This window comes from Tupaia chinensis, unplaced genomic scaffold (genome assembly GCF_000334495.1).
Source record: "Tupaia chinensis unplaced genomic scaffold, TupChi_1.0 Scaffold138517_1, whole genome shotgun sequence".
In the NCBI taxonomy this organism is placed as follows: Eukaryota; Metazoa; Chordata; class Mammalia; order Scandentia; family Tupaiidae; genus Tupaia; species Tupaia belangeri.
Window position 1 is genome coordinate 2,529,926 of NW_006198412.1, and position 15,708 is coordinate 2,545,633.

The following is a 15,708-nucleotide window of genomic DNA, read 5'->3' on the forward strand; positions in this document are numbered from 1 at the left end:
GGATGTCCTAGAGCTGCCAGGGGGTGCCCTTTCCTTGCAAAGGGGTTGCTCTTTGCCATGGCCAGCTCTGGAGCCACACGGCCCGGGTTTGAGTCCTGGCTTCTCAGCTTACCAGCCACACGGCTCTGGTTCAATTTAATTTCTCATAGCTCAGGTTTTTCATATGAAGCAATAAATCTTGCCTCCAGGAAACAGCCCAGCAGACAGTGAAGCCTCATAACCATCAGCTGCTGTTATGACTGTCTTTGTTTTCAGCTGTTGCTTCAGTTCTCAGCCAGATTCAGCCAGGAAGAAACAGGCATGAGATCCAGAGTGGAGATGAGGCAAGCCCAATAGAAGGTTCAGGTCAGCTTTGCTGGAAGGACCCTGTCATCCCTTTCAAATCCTTTCCTCACATTAGTGTGATGGGGCCCTGCCGGGGGGCTCACCCAGGCAGGCAGTGTGAAGAGGCAAGCTGCCTTCCTGGGCCAGGCCTCCAGCACTGGTCAACATTGCTACAACATTGCCACCTTGGAAATGTCAGGGCTAAGAAGCCAGCCCCGCTCTCCTGGGTGTGTGCAGGTACCACAGGGCAGGGGGAGGGCAGGTGGCTGGACATGGCTACTCGCTGCCTGCTCAGGGCTGTGTCTTCTCTACACAATGTCGGAGACTCTGGGACTGTCAGCATTGTGGCCAAAGGGACAGCTCAGGCTGCTGCTTGTCATCTCGTAACCAAATAAGTGGGTGCCCTGACGAGTTGTTCATCTTCCCTCTCACGATCCTGGCGTCAGGAAGCTTTGGCTAATGTTCTTCATGCTGGCAACTATGTCCTCACCTTGGGCTTTCTCCATTACCACCAACCCCACTTTGCTTGGAGGGCTGCTCTGGGGAATTTGTTCAGTGCAAACCAAATAGAAATGTATTTCATATTGGATCATTGGCAGCAAAAATTAGTTCTAATTGCCCTTTAGCCTGTTAAACTGGACCGAAACCAAGTGTCATTCCATGGAACCATGAAGGCCAAACCCACTACCCAGACATGCAGACTATAGGCCAGAAAGGCCGTGGGACTGACGATAAACCCCTTGCTCTGTGAATGAGAGTCTCAAAACTCAGAGAGAAGCCAGTTGCCCAAGATCACACAACAAATTTGAGAAAGTCAAGACTGAAACTTGCATTTCTGAACCTCTTTCCAGGTCCCCCAGCTGGTTTTGTGTGGGATAAATATAAGCCTTGAATATTTTCCAGAGCTTTAAGCTAATGAGGGAGAAACTGGTTTTTCCTGAATTCTAATGATTAGAAATGCCTGTTTAGGGATTCTCAGATACAATGATAACTATTATTCACAATAAGGAAAATAGCGCTTTGGAAGATTTTTAAGTACCTTTTAGTCCCTGAAGATTAAATTATGTTTAGTGGAGTTTGGTAGTTGTTAGACACTCAGTATTAAGTAGACACTTTCAAACATTAATGTGCATAGAATCAGCCAAGCAGTTGATGTGCACCATCTCCGTGAGCCTGGGGATTTGACTACTAGAATAGCCTATCTCTCCAATGGCTGATTCCTGGAATACTACTTGAAAAGCCAGAGGTCTGAGACTTGAGAGTGCTCATGGAGCTGAGAAGGGTATCTGTACAGCTGTGATGTCCACATGGGGACATGGTCCTTGCTGATGGCTCTTTGGTTTGGAGAGTTGAGAGGGATGAGCTGTGTGAACAGGCTTAGGAGTACTGGAGGCTTCCAGGAAAGGACTTGTCCAGGTAAAAGAAAGAAGGAAGGTGTGAGTATGCCTCGGGCAGGAACCAGCACAGGCTGACTTGTTTATCAATGGCACTTCTGAACAGAACAGCCTTCAGCAGCATGCCTTTAGGACATTAGAATTAACATTCATTCCTGTGAAAGGTATCCCTCCAGTGAGGGCAGTTATGCAAGTGAGATTTTAGACTCCCTCACCCCTGCCCACCCTTTCCAGAGTTGTAGTAATCATAATATCACATGCATTGGGAACAGCACCTCATGGCATTTATCCTTCCTCAGGGCCCCATGAATATTGATATTCCCACTTCTTAGAAAAGAGAACAGAGGCACAGAGAGATTAAAGAGCTTGCCAGTGTCCACATAGCAGAGAGGGGCTATGAAACACCAAAACCGTCCTCTTAGATGAGGTTCCAAAAGTGGGCTCCTTGGTCATCTAGGTCAACACTACAAAGGGTCCCTGTCAAAGTCAAAGACCTCCGGGGCTCATGGCAGAGCTACAGAATGGAGACTCTGGGACGAGGACATGGAAACAGGCCTTTAACAAGTACCCTTAGCTGGTCCCAATGATCTCAAAGTTTGAAGAACAACCTAAGTGAAGGAATAAACCGAGTGCCCTCAGAAGGGAGTCCTCTCTTAGCTTTTCAAGTCGATATCTCAGGAAAAGGCTTCCTCTCAGGAGCTCAGCACCTTTGCCAACCCGGAAGGCATACCTCTTCCCCAGGTGACAGATCTGCAAGTGGACAAGAGCTTCTCCCTTCTTCCATGGGGGCAGCCTGGTCCTCAGTGCAGCTGTTCTGTCCAGATTCAGGACGATTAGAGCATCTCCCTCATACACTTAGGGTGGGCATTCTCTTTCTGCTATGACTTTCAGTCCCACTCTGTCCCAGCTCACTATCCACCTCCTGGTCAGCAGGGGTGAGGTAGAGGTATCACCTTCCCCAGGTTACATGGGTATGAACTGGATACCCAGAAACAGGTTCCTAAACCCTATGGCAGGAAATCTGCACTCTAGAAGCCAGGTCAGGCCAAGCCAGGCAGCTCAGTCTCTGTTTTAGCTAATTTAGCACAAATTAGGGCCAAAGTCGTTACCAAACCTTCTCCGTACAGCCTGAAGGCACCAGGCCTATGGTTATTTTAGACTTCTTTATTAAAAAACAAACACTGTAGGAGACAGGCACCTCACAGAGTCTAATAGCATAGTAATCCCTCTTGGTTTGGAATGTCTCCAGTTTGACAGGAGAGGGTCTTTCTGCCTAAGGAGGGAGGAAGAAGCCATTGGGATGAAGTCCAAGCCTTGTATAGCTGTGTCACATTGCTGCTTGCAGATACAGATGTGCCTTTTTTGCCCACGGTCCCTGTCACTGATGACCTAATCCAGCAGTGAGTCCTTAGGTTTTGGCTTCCCTTCTGCTGTTTTTGAGCACTTGTGCCTTATTCTGCACCCTTCGGTCCCACCCCTACACCCTCAGATGAGCATTTCTGGCCCACAGCCAGCCAGTCTAGAAACTGCCAGAGAAAACACGTGCCCAAATAAGGTTGCTGGTGCCAACTTCCCCCACCAGATCCTCTTCCCGTGAGTTTGAATTTTTGGATAGTAAAGGAGTTGAGAGTACATGGTAGAAGGAAACTCTAGAAAAGAGAGTAGTCAAGTCTCATTCACTATCAGAAATCACTAATACGCTGCTGAGAGGGCAATGAGAACAATGGGTTTCTAGAATGGCCATGGTGTCATGCACTCAGGTTCCCAAACTAGGTTCCCTTGTCCTGGCCTCAGTCTCTGTGCGACTCCTGTCTCCCCATTACCTTAGCAACTTTCCAAAAACAAAAAAAGAATCATCGTGTGAAGCCAAGTGCAAGGGCTTGTTCTGTTGCAACTGAGAGTAAAGCTCTTTGTAGCTCTGTTGCTCATTACAGTGGTGGCTGGTGGCCTTGGGTTCCCAAAAGAGGAAGGAAACACATTCACGAGGCACCATGATGTGACAGACACTGTCATGCATCACATGGGATTTTTTACATAATCCTCAGTCACTCTGAAAGACAAAGGGGGTGATTCCTATTTTATGGATGAGGAAACTGACGCTTCCTAGAATGGCATGTTATCTTAGACTCTCAGAACACACTCTGTACACTCAGCCCTGCCCTTGATGTGTAGTGTGTGTGATGATCAGCATGGACTTGCTGTGTGTTTCTTAGCCACAATTTCTACACTGAAAAAAAACTAAAAGCAAACACAAAATCAATATTAATGTCAATGTCCTGTGACCTCCCGAGGGCAAGGAAGCCTGTAGATAAAAGAGCACTGAATGGTGGGGCCTCTTGTCTCTCAATGAGAGCATCTCCAAAGAACCTCCTGCTTCCGCTCCACTCTGCCAACAGTAGCACCTCAGGTTGGAAGAGGGGTCTTGGAAATCTTCTAGAACATTCCCTCCTTTATCAAAAGCAGAAACTGAGTCCCTGGGAGAGATGTCTCTTGCATAACACTAGTTGGCAGTTTTTGAAAACTTCCTGTTTGCCACACATCCAGAGTATGCGAATTAGCTCATTTAATCCTTACAACATTCCCATGAGAGAGGTACCCTCATTATCACCATTGTATTGTCTTCAGACATGAAAGTTGAGGCTTATCAAGGCTAATAAGGACAGGCAGCATTGGGACTTGAAGCCAGAAACTCTGATCTGGGAGCTCATTCTTCCTGTTACCCTGGGAATCAGGGCCTCCCCTTGATCTGCCATATTTGTTGTGCCACAGAGAACTGGAGTTCAAGTCATCTTTGACGATCATCAGAATGCACGTGGCTGCTGTTTTAGGCTTCTGTTTTCCTCACCATGAAAAGTGATTGCAGAAGCTTGAGTTTCTGTTGCTGAGTCTCTGTACCATGAAACAGGGAGAGAGAGTTCGTTTGGAAAGAAAAAGAAAACCTTTATAGAAAATGCCTACATGGAAGGTAGAGTAGGACTTTGGGTCAGGTAAGACATTGTTTGGAAGGCAGGCTTGAGTATGCATGATGTAAGATCAGAGTTGTCCTTAAAATGCCAGATGGACACTTTTTGTTTTGGGTTAACACGACAGTCTTACTTTTCTCAATCTGATAGTGTTTAAACTGGGGGGAAAATAGGTATTGGGGCTAGCAGGTGGCATGGTGGTTAAGGGTGCTGGACTCTCACATGGCTGACTGTGGCTTGAGTTCCAAACCTGGTAGCTTGCTTTCTCACTTTCCCTCTCTCTCTTTCTCTTTCTCAATCATTCTGTCCCTCTCAGGTCTAAATAAATAAATAAATAAATAAAGTTAAATAAAATAATTCTTTTAAAAAAATAGATATCTAGGGGACTAGCAGCTGGCATAGTGGTTAAGGTGCCGGATACTCCCACATGGCTGACCATGGTTTGAGTCCTGGACCTGGCGGCTTCCTTTCTCACTCTTTCTCTCTCTCTGTCTCTCTCTGGTCAAATTAAAATAAATGAATGAATACATAAAATTAAATAAATAATTATAAAAAATAGGTATTTAATTTTATCAGAAACCGTTGACTGCTAAGAACAATAAAATACAGTTAAAGTGGCTAAAATAGTTGTAAGAAGTTGTGGGCTCCTGGAAGAGAAAAGGTCAGGGGCATTGTGGTCTTCTGGCTTGGTTGTCCTTGGTCCTTGGCTCTGCCTTGTCAGTGTGTGGACTTCATCACACGTTGGCTTCTTTCACGGCAGCAAAATGACAGCAGCCATTCCAGGCTACTTCTACAGGTCATCCTGTCAAAAGGTGAACATTCTTGGGCCGGCTCTGTGGCCTAGTGGTTGGAGCAGCAGGATTCCACATAGTTGACCATGCCTCTTGGGTTGTGGATCCAGAAGCTTCAGAAACATGCCAGGTCCACGTGGATGCATGCCTAGAATCCCAAAAGGAGGGGGGAAATGGAGGAGAAGAGATTGTGGCATGACCATTCCCTATGGGGATGCTTTTTCTTCTCCCCTTTCTCTCTGTCTCTCTCCAGTGAGCACACATGCCACCTAGTTATCAATCAATCAATCAATCAATCTCTTTTTCTTCCTCCAAGCACTGAATACAGGCATGAAATACAGTTCATCCTGTAAAGATCTCAGGGCAAGAGGATGGTCTTGATGGCTAAGTCCCTGATAGACTTAGACACTTAGATTGATGAAGACTTGCCGCTGGGGCTGGGGTGCCAATTCTATTCAAGCAGCATGGAAGCTCCCCAATTAGGGAAGGAGAAATGGGTGCTGGGCATTAGCCTAGCACATGCACTACAAATGAGTGGGTCTTCAACACAGTCTTAGAAAACATGTATCATGCAAAAACTTTGTATGCACCAAAATAAACTAGTAATTCCATTTTCCACAAACTTAAAAAAGAAATCCCCTTATATAGTGTTACCTATTAATAAAATCTCAACTACCACTGGCTAAAATACTAGTTTTTGTTAATAAGCACTACTGTTCGGGTAGACGTTTGTGCCTTCCTCCTGGGGCTTACCCCTCTCTTGGTTTATGAAACACTGGAGGCATGCCCCTGACTGCCCTGTGAGGCTGTGAGTTCCTGGAGGTCAGAACTGGTCCCCTCTGACTCGTTGGGGTCAGCACAGTGTCTTACCCCACAGAGGAGCCCACATCTGCTGGCCAGTCTCAAGCAGATACCACAGCTCTAGCCAGTTCTAGTCACTTACTGTGTTGAAAGCTGCATGACCAAGTGACAATCACTCTACTCGTTTGGTGCAGACAAGGAGAGGTTAAGAGCACTGCATTTTCTAGAAATATGAAACCATTTGGTGCATTCATAGATGTATAGAAGAAGTGTGTTAGGACAACCTGCATTTACCCACATAGACCCTCTCTCCATCCTCCCAATGCCCCGCTGGCCCGGGGCACTGACTTCTAGGGACCGCACCATCCTGATCTCGGGTTGGGTTGGGCTAGCGGGAGGCACAGGCAAAAGGTGGAGGCAGGGAAAGCAAGAAGTCAGGTGTTTTTCCTTTCTTCCCCCTTCCTGGTACCAATGAATGGTGTCTGCTTTCTTCAACCAGAGGCCATAGTTCCCGCCAGCCAGCCCTCTCCTAGCTACAGAGACTCTCCCCAGGTTGTGGGAGTGTCTTTCTTCTCACCCATCCAGGCCCAGGGTGGAACGATCCCCCACCACTTGTTACCAATCCTAAAGAGCTTCCCCTTGTTAAGATTTCCCTTAACCCTGTCTTCATTAAGCTCTTCTTGATAACACTATTCAAGGGTACTGTTTCCTCGGGGACCCTGACCAACACAGGAATAGACTGTGTGTGTGTGTGTGTGAGTGTGAGTGTGTACATACACACACATACCTGAGTGTGGAAGGATAAAAAAAATGTTAACAATTGGCACCATGAGATTTTTTTTTCTTCCTTTTCCTTCTCTACTTTTTTTTTTAAAACAATGTTATTAATGTTTAAAAATCATTTAAGGAACAAGTTTGCAGATTTTAAAAATCTACTCGTTTCTATCTGTGAGAATCAGGCTCAGAGGAGATGAGAAGTCCTCAGATCTGGATCTGCTGGGGACAGATCTGGGCCTTGATTTACTTTGGTGGAAAGAAACTAGACACTGGCTCAGATGTCGTGAGGATTAATGAGATAAACATGTCTGCAGCTTGGAATTCTTAACATGATTAAAAAGAAAAGAAGAAACCCATTATCATTCCTTGGCTTCGGAAAGGTCCTTTAACCTTGGCTGCCCCAAATCTCGTGCCAGCCTGACAGCACTGCAACCACCCTGGGTACAGAATGGAAGCAAGAGGGCAGTCTACCTGGAGTGGCAGAGGGCTCAGCCTGGTGGATTTCAAGGTTCAGCACGCATAGGATAATCAGAGGGCGCGGTGAATGCAGATTTCCATGCGTTACCTTCAGAGATACTGGTTCAATAGAGTTGAGATGGGTCCCAGACCACTGCATTTCAAAGAAGCCCACCCGAGGCCAGCAGGTGGCATGATAATTAAGGACGTTGGACTCCCACACGGCCAACTGTGGTTCAAGTCCTGGACATGGCGGCTTGCTTTCTCACTTTCCCTCTCTGTCTCAGTCTCTCTCTGGTCAAGTTAAAAATTAATGATAAATAAAGTTAAATGAAATAACTCAAAAAGCTGACCCTCCCCCATTCCTCACACACATACCTGTCATTCGGAATGGAAGCACCTCAGCTGCTGTGTTTGGGGGGGCAAGTCTTGCTTTCTTTGGTCCCTTATGCCTAAGATGCAATGAGCAGAGGATGGGGAGGAACGAAGGATGAGAACCAGGCAGCAAGAGAGGCAGGCAGGGTAGCCTAAACCAACCCGGTCATCACCCAGGAGGAAACCCACAAGCAGGACATTGAACTTCGCCGGGGTGATTAGTGCTCCGGAAACCACCGGGACCCACTGGAGGCTTTTACTGATGCTGTGTTCTTTTCCATTTCTTCTCTTATTACATTGATCCTGTACTTTTGCTGATGTTGTGACAGTCTAATTATAGACTTCTCAGCTGCTGAGCAAACAGTCGTCCCTCTCGGTAAATCCGCCTGTTACACAAGCGCCAGCCCTGGGCCACTGTCATTATGTGTAGCCAACCCCATGATGTGCCGTGGGCGGCACAGCCCACACCCTTTAGCGCCTTGACACTCAGGCAGGAGCTGGAGGCACTAGAGGGGAGCCGGAGCAGGTCTTTTTAACAGATGGGGAAACTGAGGCCTGGGGCAGTGAAGTGAATGATACCACACAGCGTAGGAATGGAACCTGGGACTTGAGGGAGGTGGTGATTATCCCAGTCATCTTTCTTTTTTCTTTTCATCAAACATTCATGGAGTACCTATTCTAAGAATTTGGAAGAGGAGAAGTGTTACCTGGTCAAGAGCAGAGGATATTGGCAGGGTGGGGCCAGCTGGATGGCCTCCATCTTAGAAGTTTCTCAAGGATCTGTTTTCCTGAACCTCAGACTCCCAGCTTCAGAGCCAGTCTGCACCAGTGTCCCAGCGCTCACTGGATTCCAGGATGCCGGTCAGTGAGACAACGCTCACCAAGGACCGATGTGCAAGGCTGGAGGGGACCCGCACGTCCTGGCCACCAGCTTCCGAACCGACTGCTTCTGTTTGGAGAATGCTCTGCCTGAAGAAGTAGAGCCCACTCCAGGGTTAAAACCGAAAATGCCAGAGAACCTGATTCCTGGGCTTTTTCTTTTCATTTACGTTTATTTCTTCTGTGAGAGAAAGAGAAGGAGAGACAGGAATCCCAACAAGATCTTCATGCACTATCCACTCCAGCCTCAGCCAGCCCAGATCATAGGAACACACATGTCCCGCAAATTCAGGAATGGTCTCCAGACATGAACCCCAAACCCTATTCCTTGTGGGTCAGCCTGACAGAGGATTGAATTTCCCTGCTGTGCCACTGCCTGGCCCAGAGTCCCAGCTTTGCTTCTGGGGCCAGGGCACACCATGTGGGCTCTGCTGATTGGATGCACACCCTATGCCCTTGCCCCCTAATTTTGATTCAGAAATTAAAGATAGGCAGAAACAGGGGCACAAAGCCTCCAATTATCTATAGGTGGTGGCAATGCTGGCATTTTCAGAGGTTGAAGTGACCACCCATACTTATGTTCATGGTGGCTTCATGGCATTTTCCCTGAATAGTTCTGCCACGTGATTTTCTGCCTTGTTCCCAGCGGCAGGGCTAGGTGGCCATGCTCTCCAGCTTCCCTGCTGCCTCTGTGGGCTTCCTCAAGATCTTTTAAACAAATTCCATTTTGCTCTACATCAGCCAGAATCACTTCTGATTACTTGCAACTAGTAGCACAAGTTTGTTTGGTTTGTGAAACTCCATTGACTCGTGCCTTTTATGATCTGCGCACTTCTCTATATGTACATGTCCGTAATAACGTCATTGAAAATCATTTTAAGAAACGAGATATTTAGAGAAGAGTCCTTGCATAAGCGTTTGTAGTGGTGAGCCACCTACAGACACCGGACAGGATGACTATTGTGTGAACACTGAGAGCTGCACCTGCCAGGTGAGCTAGCCATTCCCTGGCAGCTGGGCATCCTCTTCCTCTGGAAAGTCTCTTCCCCAACGGGAATGGGCTCCAGTGCTGGGAGCTTCAGATGCCATGGCGGGCTGGTGAGAGAGACAGCCTGGGCAGGAGTGTAAGCAGGTTCAGAGGACCCAGTGATTTGTCATGTGAAATGATCATTGAACAATTTCTACTTTCATGGAATCCCTTTTCCCAGAAGGGAGATTTGAAAGACAATCCCCAGATAAGAAGTCTGGGGCCTGAGAAGTGAAGGTAGCCACAGCGTGATGTTGTGAACCCACCCTCCTCTGCGCTTACCCAGCTTGCTCGCCGAGCTGTCCTGACAGTGAAGTGAGAAACAGACAAGGTGGGCAGAGATGCACGCTGTGAACAGGGCAGCTGTTTTCACAGGCATTCCCTACTTCATTTTCACAGGTATGCATACCACACCATGAAGCAGGTAGGGTAACTGCTATTATCATGTCTATTTTCTTGATTAGGAAGCCAAGATTCAGAGTGGTTAAGTCATTTGTCTAAGGTTACACCTTGGCTGGAATGGGGATACAAGCCATCTGACTCAACCCAATATCCCCCCTAGGGATACACTCTAGGGAGGTGGGCAGGAAAAGGGCTTAGGGACATGGAGACCAGAGGAGGAAGTCAGCACTACTTACCTTTGGCACCCTCTTTTCTCTGGCAGTGCCATCATCATCCCTTCCCCACTTCTGGCTTCCTTTCTTACCCCCCTCATGCTTCCCCGGAGGCACTGTCTCCACTGCCTGGCTCTGCTGGAGTCTGCTGCCCTAGCAGAGCCCAGAGGTGCAGCCCATTTCCCCCTTCCTGCCCCATCAGCCCTGACCAGCTAGGTTCCACTAATTCTGCACTTGGCTCCAAGTAAAACTTACACCTTCTTACGCCAAACGCATTCTGTTTCTGCACTACCCAAGAATAATATTGGCGTGGAGAAGCCAGAGAGGAGACAGGGATTTACTGGCGAGAGTATTAGGCAGGAACTAGAAAGCCAAGTCACATTTTGACCCCACCAGAGACTCACTAGCGTGTAGACATCGCCACAGTGGTGGTTTTAAAATACGTCCACACTTCGACCTTCCTTTGCTTCTTGACCCGTGCACTAGTAGCACAAGTTTGTTTGGTTTGTGAAACTCCATTGACTCGTGCCTTTTATGATCTGCGCACTTCTCTATATGTACATGTCCGTAATAACGTCATTGAAAATCATTTTAAGAAACATGAGATATTTAGAGAAGAGTCCTTGCATAAGCATTTGTAGTGGTGAGCCACCTACAGACAAAGTATTACAAATATTCAAACTCAAGAAACTGATAAACGGGAATAACTGGGTCCTCTACAAAAGGTCTTTCATTGCCTTCCAAAAGGATGGTAGGATACCACTGCTTTTCTGGAGTATTTAACAGAATCTGTGGAGACATAATATTTTTCCACGGTCATTGATCCAAATGAGGCATCTGCATGTTAAAGTCTATTTTGTCCCCTGCATCCCTCCTTCAGCTTTTCTGGATAAAAATCAGTGAATCACTCAGAATCACTCAGAACGTGAAGGTCTCTAAATCGTTTTGGTTGGGTGTGCTCCAGCAGAAGCTGGACTCTGGCAAGGAGGAGGCACCAATGGTCTTGGAAGGACAGTTGAGCATCTGGTTCTGTGTCCAGGACTTGGCAACTTCCTGAGACTCCTTCCAGCCCCAGGATGCCACAATTTTATGAGTAAAAATAACAGAGTGTATTAAAAAAAAATTCTAGAAAAGTCAAGCAATACTGCATGAATAAAAAAGAACCCAAGGAAAAATATATACACAGGTACAAATGCTGAATTTCTTTCCTGGGTCTTGACTCTCTCATTTTCACCACAGAATTGCCTAATTTTGATCAGGAAGTTGAATAAAATTTTGCCTAAGCAAAGGTGGAATAAAGATTCTAGGTTAAGAATTGTTTTTCCTGTGTTCTGCTTTCAGGCTATTGGTGCTATTGGTGTCCACAAAGCCCAGAAAAGTAGAAATAGTCTCAGACCAATGTAATAATTTGTATTAATTTTATTGTGATTGGAAGCTTATGGAAGGATGGTTAAGTTACATGCCCAAGGCACTGCAGACAATGAAAGTTTAAACCATATAGAAGGAAACAAAGATTATCTTTATGGCCTTAGGGTAGATGGAGATTCTTAAACAGGACACGAAGAACACTAGTCACAAAAGGTTAATAAGTCAGGCTACTTTAAAATGAAGAATTTTTGTTCATAGAAGGTAACATTAAGATAGGCCAAGGCCAGCAGGTGGCATGGAGGTTAAGGCACTGGATCCCATGTGGCCAACTGTGTGGTTCAAGTCTTGCACCTGGTGACGTGGGAATCACACCAGGTGCGGGTGTGTGCTCCCAAGAGGAGAATGGAGGAGAAGGGATTGCAGTGTGGCCATTTCCTCTGGGCGGGGTGGGGCAGTTGTAACACAACGCTCTGCAGGGCTAGAAGCCATACAGGAAGACCCCAGGTTTGCATGCTGACACCCCCTGTACACTTTGGGTATGTGTGTGTGAGTGAACCTGGCTGGCTGAGTCTCTGAGTCTATGCTGAGGCCAAGGTTGGACTGTGGGTTGAAGACTCTGTCGTGGGTGCCTCTTTCTATCTCTCTCTAAAGAAATAAACTTTAAAAAGAGACCATGTTAAGATAATACAAAGTAAGCCTCAGATTGGGAGAAGATATTTGTAATACATACAAGAGGACTTCAAAAGTTTGAAGGAAAATCAAATTAAAGTACAAGTTCATTGGGACCAGCAGATGGCGTAATGGTTACATCACTAGATTCTCATGTAGTCAACTGCAGTTCGAGTCCCAGATTCAGTGGCTTAAAACTCTTGCCAGGCATGTGTGCATGTGTATCCAAAATCCCAAGAGAAGAATGGAGAAGGGATTGCAGCATGGCCATACTCCCTGGGGGGTGATTTCTTGCTTTCTGTTTCTCTATCTCTCTTGCAAGCACGCACTCTCAAAAAAAAAAAAAAAAAAAAAAAAGTTCTTTTTGGTGTAAAATGTTTTTAAAATTTAGGCATTGTCTTTTCATAATACATATTTTCCATGAACTTTTTGTAGAATCCTTCCATCCCAGTATATTGGACAAAGAACTTATATCCAGAATATATAAAGAACTCTTATAGATCATTAACACAGACAGCTCCCCACAAATGGGCAAAAGACTTGAAGGGATGCTTCAGCTAAATTGTATCAAAACAGAGAAATGCAAACTAAAATCGCAGTGTGATGCACATTCCTTTCTTAAAATTAAAAAAGATTGACAATACAAATACTGGCAAAGACATGGGGGAACCAGAGATTGATTGGAACATAAATTGTTACACCACTCTGGAAACTCGTGTCACTGTTAAAAAACTTAATATTTGTATACTCTACAAACTAGGAATTCTCATCCAGGGTATATACCTGACATAAATGATGATGTCCACTAAATGACACGTGTGTTTGTAGCATCTTCTTTCATGACAGGCAAAAGTTTGAAGTAACTCAAATGTCCATCAGTAGTAGACTAAAGTATATAAATCATTGAATATTTATATAGTGAATACACAGCAATAAAAAGAATGAACTGTTATTCCGCACAAAAACATGTATGAAACTCCTAGATATTCTATTGAATGAGAAAATACAGACACACAAGTTCACATACTGTGTATTTCATCCAAATTAAATTCAAACTTTGGTAATGATGTGGATGGGCCCAGAACTCATAATAGCCTAAGGCCGACAATTGCCAACATTTCCCAGGCCTCTGAAAATTCACTGCTTCTGCCTCACCTCCTTCAGGAGTGATAAAAAAAAAAAAGCCAAGACCTGGGACCAGCAGTTAGCGTAATGGCTATGTCACTGGACTCCCATGTAGTTGACTGCGGTTCGGGTCTTGGACCCGGTGGCTTAAACTCACGCCAGGCACGTGTGCGTGTGTGCCCAAGATCCCGAGAGGAGAATGGAGGAGAAGGGATTGCGGCGTGACCTTCCCCTCTGGGGGGTGATTTCTCGCTTTCTATCTCCCTGTCTCTTTCTGTCTGTCTGGTGAGGGTATGCGTCCTATAGCAAAAACCACTCCAAAAAAAAATAATAATCCAAGACCTTAAAAAGTTAGACACCCTGCTTATCTAATTCTTTCTTCCTGAGAACAAACTCTAGACTACATCTTCCTGATGGACTACTTCTTCCTGATGGACTTCTTCCTCCTGATAAGATACCCTTAGCCCACTGAGAGCTGTGCCTCCCCAAACTTCCCAGTAAAAACCTGTACTCGACCCCCAAAGAGGGCCAAAGATTCTAAGTGTTAACTCCTCCATGCCCACCAAGATATTAAAGAATTACTCCTATTTCTCCGGAGTTCTGCCTTTTTGTTCCTTGCTGTGTGGTTTTCCACAACAGTAAGACTTGCACTATGGGGATAGTGGTCAGAAGAGTGGACACCCTGGTGGGATACTGAATGGGAAGGGGCATGAGTCAGCTAGAAATGTTTTATATCTTGATCTGGGAGTGGCAGGGCAGTGAGTAAATGCATATGGAAAAATTCACCATTCTGCACACTTCAGGTTTACTGAATGCTATACTTCTGAAACAAACCAAGAGTCAGACCATAAAGCCTGATTGCATGTTCAATAAGGTAACTGGCTTTCCCTAAAAAAACCTGGCTTTCCATACCAGCGCTATCCTCAGGTCCAATCCTATTAAAGTTCTTGAAGACCTCTTGTCTCCTCTCCAGGGAAGGCATGTGTGTGAGAACACCTGATGGGCTGCCAGATACCAAGAACCATATGTACTTCAGGGTGGGGGTGAGGGACACTGCATCTGGGAAGGAATCTTTTTCCTCAACACCTGTAGAGAATCAATACGAGCTCAGAAAATGTTTATTGATAAGTGACAGCAACTGTTTGATAGAAATAGTATTTGCCACACACAGGTAGTGGACTAATTAACAGCTTTCCAAGTAGTTTACTTAAAGTTACATAATCCTACAAAGGTGTAGCATCCTTACTTCTATCCTACAGACAGGAAATGGAGATCTATGGAGGGTGGGTTAAATTACTTGCCCAAAGCCTCACAGATAGATGAGTGGTGAATGGAGATTCCAAGTTAGGTTAGTTTGAATTCAGAATCTGGGCTCTAAACACCTGCCATGGAATGAATGGCTAGTATCCAAGCCCCGCCCACATGTTATGTAACATACCAGACCAGCCCTGTGACGTTCGGATTAGGGCTGAAGCTATCGTGGCTGCCAGCATTGATGGATTCCCTGAGGCTCTTAGTCCCACTAACTGCATACAGGTGGTACCTGCGACTGAGAACCCACTGCTTCCTTTCCCCAGGGACCACTCCGTCATTTGCTTGGGGAAATCAGAAAGGTCCCAGAGCTCAGAAACCCTAAGATTTTTCCAACTTCAGAAACAAATGCCGTGGTGAGGTACGCGTGGACTTTTCACTGCGCACTCCTGGAGGGATAGAGCCAAAACTCCCCTAGAGGCAAAAGAAAAAAACACGCCTGCGAGGGAGCAGCAGAGAGATGGGGGAAATTATGCTCTAGGCACGGCAAGAAAGAGCGCAGAGGAAAGTAGAAAGAAAGGTGTCCCGGTAACTCCGAAGTTAAGGCGAGAGTTGACGCAGCCCTCTCTATTGCGCCTGCGCCGTGCTACCTCCTTTTTTTGCACCCCGCCTCTTCCCGCCCGAAGATTTACTCGTCTCTTGGCAACCATTCACCCGAGGAGCCAATCAAAGGACACCTTTTGCCCTAGCCCTGCCGTCAGCGCCCGGCGGAAGGATCCCGAGGGGCTGGCTCCGCCCCACCCCGCCCCTGGCTCCTCGGGGGAGGGCAGGCGCAGGGGCCGGGGCGGGGCGGCGGCGGCGGGCGGGGGCGCGGGCTGGGCCGCTTAGAACGGC